The following is a 22,121-nucleotide window of genomic DNA, read 5'->3' as shown; positions in this document are numbered from 1 at the left end:
CTCTCAGGGGATGTGAGGCAAAAGGAGGACAATTATCAGCTCAAACAAACAGATATTACCTCAATACTAGCAAATAACCCATGGTATATTTGTTAATGGTCTGTTTTGCGCACCAATAAATGTGGCAAATAAGTCAAAATGCTACGTTTTTCAGACCCTGAATTTCCTCTTATAGCTCTAATAAAGTATTTAAAACCTTCGATTCTATTCTATTTTTACTGCAAGTTCTTGCATTATCAGAGATTGCCATTTACTGGAAAAAAAATAGCACAAATCAGCTATGCCATAAAGTGCTATTACCGAATATACATGTTCATCGTTTCATATTTGTCTCCAGAAGGGAAGGCTTAAATGTGCTTAATAAGCTTAAATGTGTGTAAGACTTCATTTAAAACTATAATACTACTCAATCTTTAGGGATGAGACAAAGTCTAGGCATACTAAAATGATGTTCAATGATTTACAGTGATTTTACCATATGAACTGACCTGAAGTTCCCTCCCATCCTGTTGTACTGTATGCATATGCAGTAATATATCATCAAAGGATCTGGTATTTTCATGCACGTAGCTCTCTTACCCATGTGCTTTTCAATATCACATCAGCACTTTGGACAAACCAACACCTGTGCATTGCATCAAAGGGATTTTTTTATTCTGGTCCAGACATTAATCAACCAACAATGGGGGCTTATTATGGTAATTTTTATTATTTATTTTCTAAAGTACTGAGTTTCCAGTAAACATATCTTAATGTGGATTCAAAATAATGCAGGACAAAACAGTGCTCAATTAAACAAACAGAGAAGACAAACAAACGAATGAATTAACAAAAATTTGCATATAGTAAATGTATACACAATATACTGTACATTTGTTAGTTGTAAAGTGCACAATATTTACCAAAATGTAAAGTTTTTGTAAAAAAAAAAAAAAAAAAATGTAAGAATATTTTATTTCATGTTTAAGTGATATAAGTTAATTAGACTTTGAAAAAAAAAATATTTTAACTACTCAAAAAAATATTTTCAAGAATTATGCTTTTTAATTTCATAGCTAATTTTCATCACATTTAATCGAGTAATCTTTAACAAAATAAAAAAAAATTAATAAATAAAAAACCCACATAGATATTTTAGTCATTAGCATTCTAATAAGTTTTATTAATTTAATTTTATTAAAGATTACAAAAATAAATTTGATGGAAATTTGTTATGAAACTGAAATAGGTAAATCTTAAAAATAGGCTTTTTGAGTGAATAAGAGCCTTTCACATTTTCCTTAATGTACAGAAAACAGACTTCCATGTGGGGAAATTCTCATTTCTAAAATAAAATAAATAAAATAAAAAAAGGAGAAAACCAGAATGTAATAAGTGTGCTTATTTGTTAGTTTACATCTTTTATAAGGTAGAAAAACTAAGTAAAACCACAAGGAAATGATAAATAGATTTGAAGGGAACAAAACATATGTAGCAATCAATATATGTACAGTTAGGTGCACTGATTTTTATGTAATTTAATGTAATATAATTCTCAGACAATATAGGTGAAAAAGAAAAATTATTAAGTTTTCTCTCTATTATCTGCAATGACTACTTTTCAGTGTTAGATAATCAGTTGTTCATCATATACAGGCAATAAAAAAATATGACTCTGTCATATATTTAAAACATGGTTAATAAAAATCAATAGACAAAATCAATTTTGTAGGATCAGTGGTAGCTCAGCAGTTAAGGCTCTGGGTTACTGATCAGAAGGTCAGGGGTTCAAGCCCCAGCACTGCCAAAATACCACTGTTGGGCCCTTGAGCAAGGCCCTTGACCCTATCTGCTCCAGGGGTGCTGTATCATGGCTGACCCTGTACTCTGACCCCAGCTTAGCTGGGATATGTGAAAAAAAAGAAGAATTTCACTGTATATGTGCAAATGTGTGATAAATAAAGAAAATTATAATTAATTATTATAAAATTATTATAGACATTACAATGGTTATGATTCTCATGCCTAAACAATGACACAACCATTAAACATGCTGATATATTATACCTATTTGAACTGGTTTAACCTAAAGACTGAATGCATGTTTGTTTGGAACAAAATATATCAAAGGTTTGTCATGCAAACTAATGGGGCATTCAATCCCTTCAACAAGAGAATGTCATGAAGAGTTTACAACTAATTATTACAACAAAAAACACTCAAACAACATTGTTTTTGTTGTGACATTTGTATGTTTATTATAAAGTGTGCACACAGATTCACACACACCCACACACCCACTTATTTTATCTTTATGTGATCAGATAAGAGCGTGATATAAAAGTAAAAGGCTTACATTACACTATTCTGACTAGTTAAAGTTTAAACGTAATCATGATTGTTTGTTGTTTTCACTTCCGTAATAAAATTATTCAGATAAAAGTTTAATTAGCATACCTACAGGGTTCACTGAGTTTGTGCGGTTAGTCATCTATAGTATTTACAGTCAAGATCTACAACAATGCAAAGGGCTGAAACATTATAACAACTTTAATTGTTCCCCACCCATCTAAGATCTTTTTGCGACTCTAAACGAAACATGACCAGTAGCTATAACTCCTCTTTATAATGCTGCCGAATTGAAATCCAACCAAAAAGTTTAATTATTAGCTATACTGTTTATAATACACTTATAAGCTATAAGTCTTTATGAATGTTTCTGATGTACACTTCTTACTGGAGAGACCGGGGCTAGTTGTTTCACTTTTTGCTCCGTGAATATTTCTCAGGTTAGGTTTATTTTCGTGAGTCAACTTCTGAATAGGCACACCTGAAGAGGTGGGCATATTTCCACCATTATTGCCCAGGAAAAAAGATACAGTTCACTGAAAAAACATAGACCTTGGCATGTTGACACAGTATATATGGTAAGTTGTCACAATCAAACCTGCCAGCCTATTTAAACAGTTAAACAATTATGAATCTCAAAACAATTCTTGAAACAACAAAAATGTAAAAGCCAACATGCAAAATGAACACATGTGACAGCTAGCCCCAACATAAACGTCATTTATGAGACAGATCAAAATTAGATAAAAAAGAACACATTTCACAAAATGTTTTCAAGTCAAAATCTAGATTGAGCCTTTATGGAGAGAGGGTGTCAAGTGTATCAGTACAATTCAGAATGGCTTTATTGGCATGACTGTAAATAATACAATATTGCCAAAGCAGAGGTTGTGTAAAAAAATTAAAACATAAAACATATTAATCAATAGTTTAACGGAAGTTAAACAACATAACATATTATAACATTCCTGAATGGCAGAAGACCACAGTGTTGACATAAAACTGAAGATCAATAACACGTCTACATACTGTATACACATACAGTATATTCACACCCATACATGTACTGAGGATCTCTGTGGTGAACAATTGGGTGGCATACTGGGGTAATACACATAAAACATTCACCCACTGTCTCTCAGGCTGTGGCATGTTAAAAAAAAATATCTAGCAGGCAGTGCTGCTGTGTGTCCCTCTCCAAGTATTGTTTTGATTTTTTCTTGTTCTGTCATGGTCGTAAAGTTGTTTATGCTGTTTTTAAATGTATCCATATAAATGTCCCTTGTTTCTTAAAATTTTGGGCAGTGAAGGAGAAAGTGCACCTCTGTCTCGACCTCACCTGTCGTACAATGAGCAAATACTCTTTCTTCTCTGGGTAAACATGTTTTTCTGTGTCTGCCTCTTGATGGCTAGACTGTGCTCACTAAGCCTGTACTTGGTTAGTGTTAGAAATGTTAACATTTGTTGATATCACTTCCTCTCCTGGGTATCTTAACCTGTTTGATTCCTAAGTGGTCGAAACTTTGTCTGTTTAAATTTGTTAAATTGTATGGGAGCTGATGTATGTGGGATGATTATCGTCTACACAGAGTTTATACCTAGAGATGCCTAAAGCAACACATGGTGGCTGAAAAAAATCCCTCAAAAGTGAAACAATCAGGCCCTTCAACATCTGACAATGATATTGACTCTGAACATTACAGCATAGGGTCTACTTCATCTTTTTTAGAAGAGGCTCCAGCTCGGAGCAGTACTCGCTTCACTTTCAGGCCCAGGCAATGAGAAAGATGAAGAGATGCAGATGGGCTAAGAAGAAATCATCAGCGTCACAATGTTTATCACAGTTGAAGTCTTCAAATTTTGTAAACCTTTCTAACCTTGCAAATCTTTTTTTTCTGCTTTAGCAGAAGGTTTATCTTTTGTCCCTACAACTTACTGTAATGAGTTTAATGCTTACGTGGACATTCAAAAGATTCCCTTCATTGGAAGCATATTGCTGCTTGGTTGAAAGAGATGTAAGTCAAATTTTCAACAAAAAGTGTGAATATAGAGTATTTCAGTAGTTTGCATGTTAATGTAATCCTGACGTGAGGATAGTGTAAACCTGTTTGGCTCATGTCCCTGGCGGAGGGCTCAAGGCTCGAGACTTGAATGCCCCCCCGGACTTTGTTGAGTTATTAATGAATGTACAGAAGGAGGAGTTGGGGTGGTGGAGGGATGCTGGAAGAATTGTCGCAGCATGGTGGTATGCAGCTGTTTAAATACACTTACTCTGGCGATGTGATTGGTCAGATTAAATGAACATGCTCCTCCCGAACTTTGTTTATGAAACTCCATTTCAGTAGTTTGCAAGTTAATGTAATCCTGAATTGAGGATAGTGTAAACCTGTTTGGCCCACTGTCCCTGGTGGAGAGCTTGAGCCTCGAAACTTGACCCGAGCTGGAATGCCCCAAAAAAAGGAGAAAGGTGCCAGAAAATGGGGTAGTATCCATTGATGCGATAGTAAACTCATGTACACTGTAGGTCTCTTGTGATTTTAATGATGGGTTAATTGACTGATATTTGGGTGTCTACTATTGGACAATTATATGCTGGTCTGTTGACCATTCGTTGGATAATTTTTGGCTTGTTTGATGCCCATGCCTGTTGTCAGGTGTGAGTATTTATTGTTCAGATATAATCCTTCAACACTTGATGTTCTTATGCCTGAAGACCTTAGTGGTTGAAATGGTGTCTGTTTAAATGTAATAAATCGTAAGGGAGCATGTAGCAGTGTGTGGTCTCCTTTTTCACTCTGAACTGTTACCTTTTTTGATCGTGCACTTGCCCTTAATTGTTTTGGATGTGCGCACACAACCTCCATTTTTCACTTGTGTAATAATAAAATAATATATGTAAACAAGCATCTATTCTCTATTTAGAGGACAATGTATCGATGACGTTGCAGATAGCCTTTACTCCCAGTGACACTAAACTGATATCAATGGAAAATTGTGTAAAATAAAGGGTTCCTATAACAAGCCCTTGACCTGTAAAACAAAACACATAAACATCTTTACCCAGTAATCCTTTAATGACTATGTGTGCAATATGCCTGTTGCTCACTGAAGTCTCATAACCAGGTCTTTTTTCCACTAATTCTTGGAAACAAGCTCAGCTAAAACTCGTTCTGGTGTTCAGATTGGGTCAAAACCATTTCTTTCATTGGAACAGAGATCTACAAGGTTTAGGCACACAATGAGAAATTCAGTAAGAATCAATTGTACATGCCAGGGTTGTGCAAAATCCTGAATTTCAGAATGAACTCCCTTTGAATACATGTTGGAGTTTGAACTGAATTGACCATGCCCCACAGGAAGTTGTATTGGAATTTGAATTAGAATGATAGGAAGTGGAATTTACTGAATTGCAATTCAAAGGAATTCAGTCACACTACACAATTTAATTAAACCAAGACACATTTAGTGACAAATATGTACATTATTATTTTTAACCAAGTATGCTTATTTATTCTCTAATATGTAGAATTAGTTTTTATTTTTACTTGTAGACATTTTCCTCTGTATAATAAATAAATTAATAAAATAAAATTAACATAGCCATCAAAATATTTTCTTTTTGCCATACTGTTCCAGAAATGGTCCACCACATTGTTTTCAGATAACTTAGATTGAATAGATTGAAAATGTGAATCTGTTGATTGTTTAATGTATTTATGCAAATGTAGGCATTCATGGAAATGAAGTGTTCTTCCATCATAGTCCATGAAATAAGAATGTTTTAAACGTAGTGAAATAAATGAAATATAAATGTCTATAGGTGGCATTTTAAACATTATTACAGTTTATTATATTTATAATTGATTTTAAATACTGTAAAAATTGATGTGTTTGTAGAACATGAAATGAACATTAAATGTCAACCTGTCATGACCCTTATACATTATCTGTACATATTACATATTACTTTTACATATTTAACAATTACATATTTTACTTAAGTAACTTTAAAAATATTTCTTAATCTCTGTCAACTTAGTCCTGTGACAATTGCTTCCTTTATTTAAAGGATTATTAAACTGTTCAATATACTGAGCATCTCATGTACATATCTATAAACAAACATTTCATAGAGAGCGATGTGCTTGCTGTCTTTAACCAGTAATATCACATTTACTCATCACATGAACACTTTATGATATACCGTATATGAATTTTAAAATGGCACACACAGACTTCCACAACAGAGAAACAAACTCATCCTGACCTCGCAAAACAAAAAGGTACATACCGTGACAACAAAATCAACAACTAGGTAAATAAAAATATGCAAATGGCCAAAACATGCAACCATATTATTCAAGCCCCAGTGCATGCTGGGAAGAGGGTAAATGGGACTGAACCGCATAAGCATTTTGTGTAGGCCAATTTGAACTCAAATAAATGCATTAATCCACCTCGCTGCTGTGCTTGTTGGTCCAACTTAAATGTTGTAATATTAAAGCTGCAGTGAGATGTAATACTTGCACCGGAAAAACTACATTAATCAAGTAAATGATTTTTTCAGTATTGTTTACTTGATCTAAGAACCTTTTTTTACAGTGTGATGTTTCTGGAAATACCCCAGTGGTTATTATGTATATTATAATATGATAACATGTTTTATGTTATACTGAAAAATCAGATGTATTATTAAAAAATAAACTTGATGCAGTCATATCAATTTATTAGAATTTTATTCCATTTTAATTCTGCTTCCTTAAATTCAAATTCGAATTGGAATTCTACATCCTTTTTGCTTCCTCAATTAAAATTCAATGCAAATTCAGGAACTGAACTGAAGCTTGGTTTCATGTGCAGTTGCGTTCCAAAATGTGTCAGACCACAATTCATAACACAACGCCAGTTTGTGTTGCATTCTCAACATTGCCACAAAGGGGCGAAATAGCTACATTAAGGCCCATGCACACATCATACAAAATTAAAGAGCGAATGTGTGCAACAACATTTAGAACAAAATCTGGCCAAAACAAAGATGATTTTAGTTTGTTTCAGTGGTTCGTAACAGCTCGCCAGCGCAAACTTTCAGGAAAACTACTTACTGGCTGCCATTGGTTCACGTCATCAGTAGGTGTGACCTGGAGCTCCACCTACTTTTAGGCCAATAGCTAATTCCCGTTAAGTCAGTTAAGATCAGTCAAAATGAACACACTGGCGTGTTGAGTTATTAGCGAGCTGGTGCAAATTTACCTACATCTATATGGTTGTTCGAGTATGGACATTTTCCAAGAACATGTTGTGCGATTGTTTAATTAGTCTACAAAAGGATTCAAATCTACTCAAACAATCTCAAGTGCCCATTCACTCTGTTGTATTATACTGTATGCTGCTTCACACGTGCCAACTGCAGCAAAAGCCATACTCACATCTACCCAAAGTAAGATATAGATGCCCTCATCAATCTTTTGTCTGTGTTCTACCCATTAACACACTTTTATACACCCATCTTTGCAATAGTAACAATAGTGTCAATAGTGTCATCATAAATTACAATCACAGAGTGTAATTGGCACATTAACATTTATTCATTTGGCAGACACTTTTATCCAAAGCGACAGACAAAAAGAAGAAGAATACAACATATGTGATTCATCTTAAGGAGACAGTAGTACTATAAAACTATGCACACATTATGGCCGTGTATATTATGTTAGCAGATTAGCGCAAGGAATGCACAAGGTAAACATTACAAATTACACATTATCTATTGCATATCAATTACTTTCACCCATCACTTGTTCATGCAGCTTCTTTTACTGATCTTGTGTGTATTCTACTCATAGAATGAGGCATGAAGTCAAACACATTTTAATGTCATATTAGTTGATGTTTTACATGTAGTCTTGAGCATCCTCGTATTTAAATGCTCCTCGCTTTGGGTAAGATTTCACTTGGCTTAAAATATCATTAGATAATTTATTGGGGTGGCGTAGCTAGCATAGTGATTAAAGATCTACACTTGAAACTAAAAAGGTGTAGGATTCAATCTAGCAAGGGCTGATTCATCTATCATAAATATGATACTTAACCTCAGGTTACTCCAAAGAGATTGAACCTTTAGTCAGTGGTAATGTTGTACGTGCGGCGGCTATGTACTGTACGTTGTGGAAACAATTTCCACTGGCCTTGGTCAAGTGATTATAAAGATAACTGGATTTTTAAAAGTTTCTGAAGAAAAAGTGTTGATTGAATGTGCATTCTCCGCACATTACTAAGTTGTTGTTAAGGTGTTCAGAGTGGTTTTCAGTGGTTTTAAGTTTTTATTTATTTATTTATCTATTTTTTATGTGTTGCTATGCTGTTGGATGCTTGCTTACTGGCCCAATTCAAAAGAACCCACCATCCCAAGTCTCTATGATATTCTGGTCTCTTGATATTGCTCAGGTTCCTCCTTCAATAACTATGGGATTTTATCATCTGCCGGGTGACACGTTCGGGTACTTTAAAAAGTACTTTAAAAACTGGCTGGTTAGCTTCAGCAGTTAGCCCCTGCTGGTAGATGCAGTAACTACACCATTCTAGGAGCAAAAGCATGTTTCTCCCAACCTGGTCTGACAGAATCAGGTTAAGCTGAATTTTTGCAAAAATGATTTTTACATGGCTCATTGTAGCCTACATATCACAACAGTTTCCTGGTGAAATGAACACTAGAGATCTACGACAACAATGACTATTCCTCACACAGTACTTATGTTTATGACATCTAAATACTTTTACTATAGCGCATGACTTATAAGACGATACATTTTTAATGTTTGCATTACATAACCAACTACATTTACAACCTATGTTTAAACATCATCAAATTGCATGGTAGCTAAACTGATGGAGCATAGCACTTGTGATGCAAAGGACCAGAGTTACAAATCGACACATCAGTCCAAAGTGTCATAAAATATATATATATATATATATATATATATATATATATATATATATATATATATATATATATATATATTTTTTTTTTTTTTTTTTTTGTCAAATAGGTTTTTATTCAAACATCGAATAGCCTTGAAATAATTACAGGTTCCAGGATTAATTTTCTTATATGCACAAAATAAATAAATTAAGAAACTTAAAAAAAAAACAAAACAAACAAAAAAGAACATTAAGTATAATCAACACTCCATCCCTCGCCTGATAATATACAATCCAGTGACATTAATACATAACACTTCAGTTACAATACTTTGCATTAAGGAATAACATTCCTACTGAGATAGCAGATGAAAGGGTCCCAAACCTTGTGGAATTGTCCAATGCTGCCTTTCAAAATGTATCTAGTTCGTTCCAGGTGTATTTGCAATCGGGATTAAGAGGGAGAGTGATTTTATCTTAAGGTATTCTCTTATCTGTCTCCAAACATATAACTGACTCTTTATGACAATACTACTAACTGCAGTTTGGTTTAATATCACTGGGGAGAGTAGCACTGCTCCAAGATCATAAGGATGGCAGTAATCCCACTCTATCTGAAGCCAGTCTGGGGCATTAGCTGACTGTTCCAACCATAGTGCAAAAACTTGTAAATGAGTGGCCCAGTAGTAAATGCGAAAATCCGGAAGGGCCAAACCCCCCTCATGTTTGGGTTTACAAAGATGTATTTTTTTGATTCTGTGACCATTATAGTTCCATAGAAAAGGAAGAATAATCGAGTCTAGGTGTTTAAAGAAGGACTTGGGTAGTAGTATTGGAATATTACAAAATAAATATAATATTTGAGGTAGAAATATCATTTTTATCGCATTTATTCTGCCAATTAATGCTGTGTCCCTCGACTTCTTCAGGATTTGTACCTTTTTTAGGAATTACCGTGATAATAGCCTCAGAAAAAGTCGGCGCTAGTCTAGTTGTTAACGCTTGCTGGTAAGTTTTAAGCAAATAAGGAGTAAGGATGTCGGCAAATTTTTTATATAGTTCGGCTGGTAACCCGTCTGGGCCGTTAGTTTTCCCGCTTTTTAAAGAGTTTATGGTGCTCTTCAATTTCTCTAAAGAGATATCTTTATTAAGAAATGCCCGATCTTATGGAGTTAGAGTGGGGAGATTACATTTACATAAAAATTCATCCATTGCTTGTGGGTCCAAATCAGTGTCTGAGGAGGATAACTTTTAATAAAATTCCTTAAAACATTGGTTTATCTCTTTTGTTGTGATACATTGTGTCCCACATTTTGTCTTTATTTTATGAATTGTCCTTTCACTATCTATTTTTCGCAATTGTGTGGCTAATAATTTATGGGGCTTCTCCTCAAATTCAAAGTATTTCTGTTTAACGAAATGAAATGAAATGTTTTATTTTAGTGGAGAATATTTTATTGTATTCGAACCTTAACTGTAACATTTTCTTATAAGTATCTAATGAGGGGTTTAATGCATTTTCATTGTCTAACTGATGAATATGTTTCCCTAAATCATTTTGTTTTGTTTTGTGTAGTTTTTTTCGGGACCCTTGATGTGATATAACACAACCTCTTATATATGCTTTTAAAGTTTCCCAGAGCAGTCCTGGTGATGTCTCTGGCTTATCGTTGCTATAAAAAAAAAATTCCAATTGTGAACGTCCTGGTTAACTTGCGTAATCCGGCCATTTCAGCAGGTAGTTCAGCGTTGTGGCAGGAGGGACACAACGTCTCGTTCCCTCCATCAGGGAACGGAGGTTACGCAAGTAACCAGGACATTCCCTATCTGTCACTCACTCAACGTTGTGTCGATGTAGTGACACTAGGGGTCCTTATACAAAACACCGCAACTGGCTGAACTGTGTTACGTGAACTGGCGGTGTGTGACAGGCAGATGACTGTGTACCTCATAGCCAGCGCACCAGGCCGACACGTAACCTCCTCCAACATAGTTATGATTGTCGAACGGCCCTTTGGGGACAAGTCGACTACCCAAAAGATAGAGACAGTCTAACCGAGTCATGGCCTCTTTTCCCCTTCTCTTTTTCCACTCCCTAAAAAACAAGGGGGATTATCCGACTGGGCCGCCAGGTCTAGTCGGGGGGTGTCCCTCCCAAGGGGAGGACACCGTGGAGACCACACCTCGCCCAATGAGAGGGGGGGATATTTAAGTGGAAAAATACATCACGTGGTCTTGCCGACCATGTGGAGAGTCTCATGGTAGATCCTACCCAACGGGGGTGGAGTTACTACAAACATGGAGACTGTGGCAGAGGGGGCTCTGCCCAAGGAAGACGCAGTTTGCCAACAGGGAAACGAATTAGCGGAAGATATACATCGCATGGGGTTACCTTACAGGGAACCACCACATGCAGAGCACCTACCCCAGAACAGGGCTCTTAGTTAGCACGTGTACTTGGCCGGCAGCGAGTCTCTCCGAAAACTCAACTGCCACAGGGCTCGGAGGAAGTCAACCAGGGAACATAGTTTGGGAACACTACTGGGAATTAATGGCACATGTCTTCAGCTCAGAGGAGGTGTAAGGCTCTATGTGCAAGCGATACACCCAGCTGGCTATCCAGGGCTTATCTGCTTGTATTGCGTGCCACTACCTGGGACGAAACCGGTTCCACCCGGAGGTTGTAGAACCTTGCAAAGGTGTTGGGGTTGCCCAGCCCACTGCTCTGCAAATGTCTGTTAGAGAGGCACCCCTGGCCAGGGCCCAGGAGGCCGCTACACCCCTGGTAGAATGGGCTCATAGCCCTACTGGGGGCGGCACATCCTGGGCGTGATATGCCATAGCCATGGCGTCAATGAGCCAGTGGGCGATCCTCTGCTTGGAGTCAGCACTTCCTTTCCGCTGTGCACCAAAGTAGACAAAGAGCTGCTCAGAGATCCTAAAGCTCTGTGTGCAATCCAAATAGATGCGTAAAGCGCGCACCGGACACAGCAATGACAGGGCTGGGTCTGCCTCCTCCTGGGGCAGCGCTCGCAGGTTCACCACCTGGTCCCTAAAAGGGGTCGTGGGAACCTTGGGCACATAGCCCAGTCGGGCTCAATATCACATGAGAGTAGCCCGGACCGCTAACCCATGGAGACTGTCACATCGGGGCGGATGTGTGCCACAGCTGGGCACGCAGGGGCGGGGAGACCACCACTGGAGTGCCAATCCTGCAAGGAAAAACCCGTGGACGGTGGTCCTGATGACGACCGTGCACACTGGGTATGTGACCCAGGGAAGGAGGAAACCACTCTTTTGCTGAACTGTTGGGTACCGCAGCCACTTGGACATGTGGCGAAATCAAATAAAAAGGCAACAAAAGATTCTCCACCCGGCCCTCCACCGGGGGATGGAGTGGTTTTACTACCAGCTCCAATGCAGTGGGTTTCGTCGACCTTGGGTCGCCCGTCTCAGGGGTGCTTTGACGACCTTCATGGGTTCTTAGCAGCCGGCCGTGAGACGGGTGGCGTCTGCTTCCTGCGGTGGGCTCCACGCCGGGGCTGGGCCAAAGGGGCGGCGGAGCCGGTGCAGTCACCGCAGGGGGACGCCCTTGGCGATGAGCAGACGGGGTGCTGGATCTTGAGCCACGCCGGGGCAGGATATGCCGGATAGCCTCCATCTACTACTTCACTGTCGAAAACTGCTGGGCAAAGTCCTCGTCGGTGTCACCGAATAGGCCAGCCTGGTAGATAGGGGCAGCAAGGAACCGTGTCTTGTTGGCCTCACCCATCTTGACCAGGTTGAGCCAAAGGTGGCGCTCGTGGACCACTAATGTGGACATTGTCCGCCCGAGAGACCGCGCTGTGACCTTCGTCGCTCGGAGAGCGAGGTCGGTTGCCGAGCACAGTTCCTGCATCAGATCTGGGGCAGAACTACCCTTGTGCAGTTCTTTTAGCGCCTTGGCTTGGTGGACCTTCTGGAGAGCCATGGCGTGCAGGGCAGAGGCGGCTTGTCCAGCAGCGCTGTAGGCTTTGGCCGTCAGGGACGACGTGAACCTACAGGACTTGGATGGGAGCTTTGGGCATCCGCGCCAGGTGGCGGCGCTCTGTGGGCATAGGTGCACCTCGCCGTATAGCCCCTGGCCGCCCCACCATCGAGGGTAGTGAGGGCGGGGGGACTGAGAAATCGGGACCGGGTAGTAAAAGGTGCCTCCCACGATTTTGTCAGCTCCTCGTGCACTTCCGGGAAGAAAGGCACTGGAGCGGCGCAGACGAGCGTGCTGGGGAATGGGAGGTCTGCAGGGGAATACCCGGCGGAGGTGATTCCATTGGAGTCCCCAAATTCTTACCAAAGCAAGCCGCGACCGCAACGTTGCCATGGTCATGTTCTCGCAGTGAGAACATGAACCATCCACGAATGCACCCAGACACGAAAGACAGTGATCGTGACCATCTGAAGTTGAGAGGTAACGACCGCAACCAGGAATAACACACAATCGGAAAGGCATCTTTAAAAGACGCATCTTTAAAAGACGTTCCGTGTGTGCTGCTCTTTTAGAGAAATATACTCTTTCAGAAAAATATACTCTCTTTTTCTGCCGAAGCGCCCAGGGGCATTCTCTGCAGTGCACCAGTGCAGAGGAGGGAGAAGCCGCTGAAATGCACCGTCAGATCCAGATCCAGAGGTGAATGAACAGTCGTGAGAATTCAGCTCAATGAGCATGACTGTTCGGCTCCGAAGAGAAAATCTGATTGAGTGGTTGCATACCAGCTCCTTTTATACCCGTATGTCTGGGGGAGTGGCATGCAAATACCACTCGCCAATTTTCATTGGCCTTTTATCAAAGACCAGAGGTGTTTCGGGCTCCCAAGGGTGAACCCTAGTGTCACTACATTGACACAACATCGAGTGAGTGACAGATAAGGGAACTCATGAAATCAGTGAACTTGGGGTCGTCAGTAAGTTGAGGGTCCATCCTCCATAGAGGGTGGATAGAAGACGTTTGATCAAGAATAGCTTCAAATGAAACTGGGATGTGGTCTGAATTTTAGAATTTAAGATATTAGAAATAAGATTGCTATCCACCAAGAAATAATCAGTACGAGTATATACTTTATGTACATGTGAGTGAAATGTATAATCTCTTTCGGTTGGATGCAGAAGTCTCCATATGTCTACCAAATTAGAATTATTAATGAATGCATTAAAAAAATTTCTTGAGAATGATGATCTATCGAGATAAGTGTCGAGGACACAAATAAAGTCCCCGCCTATAACAAGATTTGTTTGGGACATATTGGGGATAAGAGAAAATACCTTTCTAAAAAAGTCTGGTTCATCATGATTTGGACCGTATACATTTATCAACGTAATTGGGAAACCATAAATCTCACCAGATAGAGTAATATAATGGCCTTCCCCATCGGTTCTCAGAGCTTTTTGTTTAAATGGAACCCCTTTTCGTGATAAAATAGCAACCTCCCTAGATTTAACTGAAAAATTAGATTGAAAGATCTGTCCCAACCATCTGGCTATTCATTTGTCTTTAGAGTCCACTTTGAGATGAGTTTCCTGCAGAAAGATTATATCTGATGAGAGAGATTTTAGATGTGATAATATCTTGCTTCTCTTAACCGGATGATTCAATCCTTTCACATTCCATGAAGTAAATTTGAGACCTTTTCTGTTACTTTGAGTTGTTATTTTTTACGTGATTAAAATCAGGCTAGTCATCATCACTGCTTGTTTACTACATTGCACCATTTTAAACAGGCCCCAACCCCACATTCCCCAAAACTTAAACATTAATCCCGTCATCTCACCGACTAACTAGAACTCGCGGTGCGATACGGAATTACACAACAAATTGAATTGAATATAATAACAAAGAATCTAAGAGACAGTCAAATAAAACCTAACAAATACCTTCAAAATGGTATCAAACCTTAAACTTCCAAAAAACTCATATCAGCACAGCTCCGTAATAAGGAGTTCAATGGGATCATCTCAATATAACATAACGTGACATGAGTCTTGTAAACAGTCATGTAAACAGTCAGTGCTTATGGTTAGAATTCACCAGTCACGTTATACTGATCTTACTTGACTCCATCCAACAGCATCCTTTAGACTGGTCCTGGAATTTCAAAGTTACTTTCAGCAAACTTGACCGCTTTGTCCGGATCGGTGCAGAAATACTCTTTGCCGTTGTGCGAGACCCTCAGTTTCGCTGGTTATTGCAGTCCGTATTTAAATCCGGGTTTATCCTTCAACAACTCCCTTGTGTGCTTGAAAAGTGTGCGTCGCTTTACCACAGCAGGCGGATAGTCTGGAAAAATTTTGATTCTTTGGCCTTTAAAGACAACCTGTTGCGTTTCCTCCTCATTAGAGCCGGAGGCTGTCATGGCCTGGTCCAGAGCTTTCCGAGATTTGCCCGGCATGTTTAGAAAACTGGATAAATTAAATCCAAAAGTCGGCTAGTAGTTTCAAGGATGCGGGACTGGAATTTTATTAGTGTTAACAATTACTAAAGAGATGTTCTGACGAAGTTATATTAAAAATTTTTACAGAGTGGTCGTGAAGCGTGTGCTACTCTCTCATATCGAAACCCAGAAGTCCCATGAATTGTGTTTTTCATTTCACATTCGCTTTTTATGTCACTTTCAGTTAGGTTTAGGTTTCAGGTTTAGGGTAGGGAGGTCGGTTTTGTTGATATAAATCTCAAAAGATCATTAACCTTAAAAGCCTCATCCGTTTAGGAGAACATTTAACTCACTTTTAGTGCCACAGAGTGTAAGGAGCCATGTGATGTCATTTTGCAAAACATTAGTGGTACAAAAAAAGCACCACTAATAACAGTTTACTTACTACATACTAGTTTAAATGAACTTTGTGTATTCACACAGCAAGTAAGTGAACATTATATAAGTAAATTCTTAAAAACATAAGAAGAAATAGCATTAAGAGTCATGTATCAGAACATCTAATCATATCATTGGAACAGTAACTCTATTGGTTTAGCCACTACTGGTGATAGCCAGCCTGATATGAGGTTAACAACCATAATAAGCAGATTATATTGAACCTGCTTTGTGTTCTGCATGGTCCTGCACAATATGGCTTATGCAAGAAAAATGAGAGAAATTTAACTTCAACTATAGCCCAACACTTTTTTGGAAACACCTCATTTTTTTGGAAACACCCCATTTGTTGTGTGTATGACTACATGTAATTCATACTGAAAAATGAAATGTATTATAATGAACTACACTTAAAGCAGTTAGATGAATTTCTATTAATGTAAATTTCATTCCATTAAGATTTTTTTCCTTTAAATTTTAAATTCAAATTATAATTCTGTATTCTGTTGGTAACCTCATTTCAAATCTAATTCAAATTCAGGAATTGAATTAATTCAGTTCTGAATGGCGCACAACCCTGTTTTCCACTGTTATGTTTTACACGTGTTTATATTTGCACCCATGTTAATCTTCACAAAGAAAATAATACAATTAATACATTATTAATAATGATTTGGGTGAATTTTGGGGAATTTAATTGAAGGGAAATATTTAATTGCTGAAATGTTTTAGCAAATGAGAGAATAAACACAATGAATTATTATTATTATTTATTATTTTGTTGACATGGCAGGACCAAATTAGCATTGAGAAAAAAAATTAAATAGGTTCTCTGATACAGTATATCTAATATTAAAAAAGTATTGCTTTAGAATTGTAGCGATTCCCCATACTACCAACTTAATACTGTACTGGAATTAAAAACTGTCAAGAATATGCAAATCTGTACAGTTTTGGCAGTTTGATGAAATAAATACCAGAAATAATTCTAGTATAAAATTAGAACGCAGTTAGAATTTTAACATCAGGAACATTTTATAAACACAGTTTTTGTACAAATAACATTGCAAGACTTAAATAATAGTTTTGGAAAAAGTGTTGGAAACTTTTTTGCAGCATATGATGCTTTTTACAGCCTAAATTATCTAGTTTAGTTACCAATTAACTGATAAGCAAATGTGGATTGATCTTGGCATTTTTTTTTTCTGTAGAGTTAAGCACATAAGGACCGTCTGTAAGCATATGGCCTTTGAAACTCTGCGGTGTGACATCAGCACTTGTGTTCAGTGTGTGCTCAGCACCTGCAGACATTCCACTCTGACTGCACCTGTGGCATTCTGTAGTCCAGGGGTGGAACTAGAAATGTATTTATGGAGTGGCAACACCAAAATTCTTCTGGATTAAAATACCAAGCTTCATTGCAAAAGTAATATTTCATTTATTTAAGTTAGTATCAAATTATAAATGCCCACAAATTTGCGATACAGTTGCATTTTTACAGAGAGGCCACACAATAATCATTGTGCTACTGTTTTGCTAACATTTAAAGAATTTTAATGCATTTTTTTCATACATAACATTAAAATTAATAACAAAATATCAATCTCCAGCGTACCAAGACATTATTTATTAAACAGATCAACAGATTCTAAATGTTCCTTAGCTAGTTGTCACACTTTTTACTCCAGTAAATATTTTTCAGTGTAGGTGGTGGGTTTGATTTTTAAAGTCATACATCTGTATAAACACATACATTGAAGTCTTGGCAACAAAAAAACAAAAAAAAAACAAATCTTAATTTTCATCGTCATTGCTCAGGAAAAAAGATAAAGTTCACTGAAAATATACTGACCTTTGACCGCGTCATCCACAAGAAGTTAGATATCACAATGGAACCTGTCATTAAACCAGTGGCAAAGGATTCATGAGAACATTCATGTGATCATCCCTGATAGAAAAAATAAAAATAAAATGTAATTTAAGAGGGTTTTGAACTAAGTGTTTAACACCAGAATACAAAACCACTGCTGGAGAAAACACACATTTTTTTTAATAAGACTTTTAACCCTGTAGTTACTGAAATAAAGCCACTGTGACAGCTTTCCCTTGTGACAATTAGCCCTGGTCTCCCTATATCAAACTAATATCGCTTTTTCAAAAATAATGAAAATATTTCACATATATAACTGGATATACGTACACTCAGTGCCCACTTTATCAGGAACACCTGTACACCTACTTATTCATGCGATTATCTAATCTGCCAATCGTGTGGCAGCAGTGCAATGCATAAAATCATGCAGATACGGGTCAGGAGCTTCAGTTAATGTTCACATTAACCATCAGAATGGGGAAAAATGTGATCTCAGTGATTTCGACCGTGGCATGATTGTTGGTGCCAGATGAGCTGGTTTATTTCTGTACCTGCTGATCTCCTGGGATTTTAACGCACAACAATCTCTAGAATTTACTCCGAATGGTGCCAAAAACAAAAAACAAAAAAACATCCAGTGAGCATCAGTTCTGTGGACAGAAACGCCTTGTTGATGAAAGAGGTGAACAGAGAAAGTCCAGACTGGTTCAAGCTGACAGAAAGGCTACAGTAACTCAGATAACCCATCTGTACAATTAAAGTACCTAATAAAGTGGTCACTGAGTGTATATCTAAAATCAAAGAATAGATCACACTTCTTTCTTTTTCAATTTGGAATGCCCAATTCCCAATGTGCTTTTTTTTTTTTTAAGTCCTCGTGGTCACGTAGTGATTCGCCTCAGTCCGGGTGGCGGAGGACGAATCCCAGTTGCCTCCGTGTCTGAGACCTTCAACCCGCGCATCTTATCACGTGGCTTGTTGAGCACGTTGCCACGGAGACATAGCGCGTGTGGAGGCTACACGCCATCCACCGCGGCAACCACGCTCAACTCACCACGTGCCCCACCGAGAACGAACCACATTATAGCGACCACGAGGACTCTACCCTCCTGAGCAACCGGGCCAATTTGGTTGCTTAGGAGACCTGGCTGGAGTCACTCAGTAGATCACACTTCTTAAGCATCATTGGGGTAGGAGCTGGGAAAGGCAGAAACAGAGGACGTAGGTATGAACAAGGTTATGTAGAGCAGGGGTGTAAAACAAATTTTAAATTTAGGGCCGATATGGACTAAAAGTCATCTTATGCAGGCAAAATTAGTTTATATTGTTTAACCTTGATGTACCTATGGATGGAAAGTGCATAGATCATGGTATTCGAGCTAATAAAGTCCTGTATCACCTTTTGTAATAAATAAGCCAAATGAAAGCGAACTTAACTCAAAGTAAGCCCTAAATAAAAAGAATTACATGTCAACTCCGACATCGTATCTGTAATGATGCATCAGATCTCTACAAGTGGTGTTACTGAGGACAATGCCTTTATTTGGCGTCAGGAAGTTGTGAAGGAGCGTAGTGTGAGCTGACTGAGAATCTAAGCATTATGTTAGAAAAGACAATAACATTGCTACTTCTGGACTGCTACATATACATTACTGAAAGAATAACTTAGTTTTTTTTTATGTTAAATACTTTCTTGTATCCCAGCTTAATATGCAGAGACAGCTATAAGTGACTAGTTTGTGTAAACACATTTGGCTCTGTGATGCTTTCAGAGCATTGATATATTTGTTTGAGCGGTCTGACATTTCAACTTCTGGCTCAACCAATGGTGTGAGTTTGGGGCGGGACTTTCTGTTTGTCCGAACAAAGCTAAAGGGGAGGATTTATGGGAAGCCTGTTTGAAAACAACAATTACTTCTGAATTCCTGTGCTTTCTCAGTATGTACTGAATTCAAGGAAGAAATTAGATCTCCACCTCCAGACCAGAGCATGTGAGCGGAGCGTTGAGTGGAGTGGTGATAATTCCACTTGAGAGGAGAGCGCCTTTTTGGAGATTCCGCTCCGCTCGCTCAGGCCTCTCAGCGCCGCTCGCTCAACCCAGAATGTGCTTCGTGATATGCTGGTTTGGGAATCTGCAAAATAAGCAATAGGCCTGAGGTTATGGAGCTCAAACATTGTTTTAGTGGAGTTGCAAACCTTATAACCTAAATAATCAAAGTTAAGAACAAGGAAACTGAAAGGGAGTGGGGAGAGACCGTTAGCATTAGCAAATATTCCTTTAGGAATCGTATGCGTCACATTGCCAGAGAGCACGAATATGTGCTACGCGAACATGGTAGTGCAGCAAAAGTTGAGCTAGTAGGCTACACTACTATTCGATAATAAATTAATAGATAAGTAATGTATCTTGTTGTTTTGCCATCATGACAGTGCAGCTGCCAGCTAGATGCAGGCCCGGTTCTGCGGGGTTGCAAATGTTAGAGCACCCTCAATTGAATATGTAAGCTTAATAAAACTGTATATTGGCAAAGCATTTTTCCTTGAATCCCGGCTTACACACACACAAAACCAATAAACGTATGATCTTGCAGATCAGTGTGTTCTAATTTGCAGGCGGAGCATTCTGCTTTCATGCCTCCATTGTACAATTGAGCATTTGATTGGTAAAGATTTCCGCTCTCGCATAGAGAATTTCAAAGTGGAATTATCTTACTTAATTGACTGCCTGTTGCTTTCGATTTCTGCTTCGGGATAAAGTGGCACATAACTGCTGGTCAGTTTCCCAAAGCCAAATCCACACCTTAACATAAGTGAAACGTAAAAAAACTGACTCTAGAGTAGTGGTTGCAGATAACATCTTCAACATTGCTTGCTGCATTCATGCGCAGAGAAAAAAGCTATAAATGATTGTACATGAGAAAAAAGGCAGTGTAATTTGTGAATTAAATCATTTTTATTTGTTTTGGGATCATTAAACATGATTTCATCTAACATATACAGTATATTGGACAAAATCTCACTTTGTGCAGGACAAATATTTTTTATTTGTTAAATCCATGGTTAAACCTTACTGTACATATAAAAAGGGCATGAACAAGACATGATCATTTGATGCATATGAAGTACAGATTCACTTTATAATGCTTTAAAAATATCAAGGAAAAACAAAGGGGGCACATGGAAAACACTGAAAAAGTGAAAACATTCACTGCTGTTTTCTGGATAACTTAATACACCCTTTAAAACTGAACACAAAATTAGGATGAGAAATTGCTCATTTTAATTTACAGACCCAAAGTCTGATAGCATTAAATCAGAAACATATTAATGTATCAAATCTACAGTATAATCATTCCATGGAGACAACTGAAAAACAATTATGTCACTTTTACCTGCAATATTTTTCCTGGTACCAGTCCATGTTTTCATTATTGCCATAAACGACTTAGAAAACGTTAAAGATGAAAAGATTGTGGTTTTCTGGGTCGGTCGTATCACTCGGAATCAGTGAATTTCCGTGCTAACGCACATATGTTTTATCACTTGTAGAGGCATGTTTGATGACTTGTTTAAAGTAAATAAAGGTAATTAGAACTGAAAACAAATGTTATGGCATTATTTGAAGATGTTCAATGATATATGTGCTAACAGAGAAATGTTTGACTGATTACAAATGATAAGGAAGGTCTGGTAGACCCGATTATCTAACAGCTGTTGTAAACCAGGCCAAAATAAACAGCGAGAATTTATATACTAAAACACAACAATACAATCACATAATTTCAGATGTGTACGTTACTAAGCATTTGATAATTTAATAAATGTTGGCCTATAGTCTATATTTCACTCAGAGGGGCACCTCAGCCCATGTGGGCAAAGGGGCAGTTGCGTGACCCCCTGTTTACGTGCTTGGAACCAAGTATACTACAGAGAAATTACAGAGAAATTTAATGTCAGAGCGGGATTTGAGTGAACGCTTTTTTACCAGTGAGCATGAGTGGTACTTGAGGGGAGCGTCTGCTTGGGCCAGTGAGAAGTTGAGTGGAGCGCACACGCATGGAGCGGGTTATTGAGCGGAGTGTCACACCCCTCCGCTCACATGCTCTGCTACAGACTGATCTCACAGTGAATCGGAAACAGTAGGTTGACTTTTCTTT

Source organism: Myxocyprinus asiaticus, chromosome 28 (genome assembly GCF_019703515.2).
Source record: "Myxocyprinus asiaticus isolate MX2 ecotype Aquarium Trade chromosome 28, UBuf_Myxa_2, whole genome shotgun sequence".
In the NCBI taxonomy this organism is placed as follows: Eukaryota; Metazoa; Chordata; class Actinopteri; order Cypriniformes; family Catostomidae; genus Myxocyprinus; species Myxocyprinus asiaticus.
Note: the sequence above shows the minus strand (reverse complement) of the source record.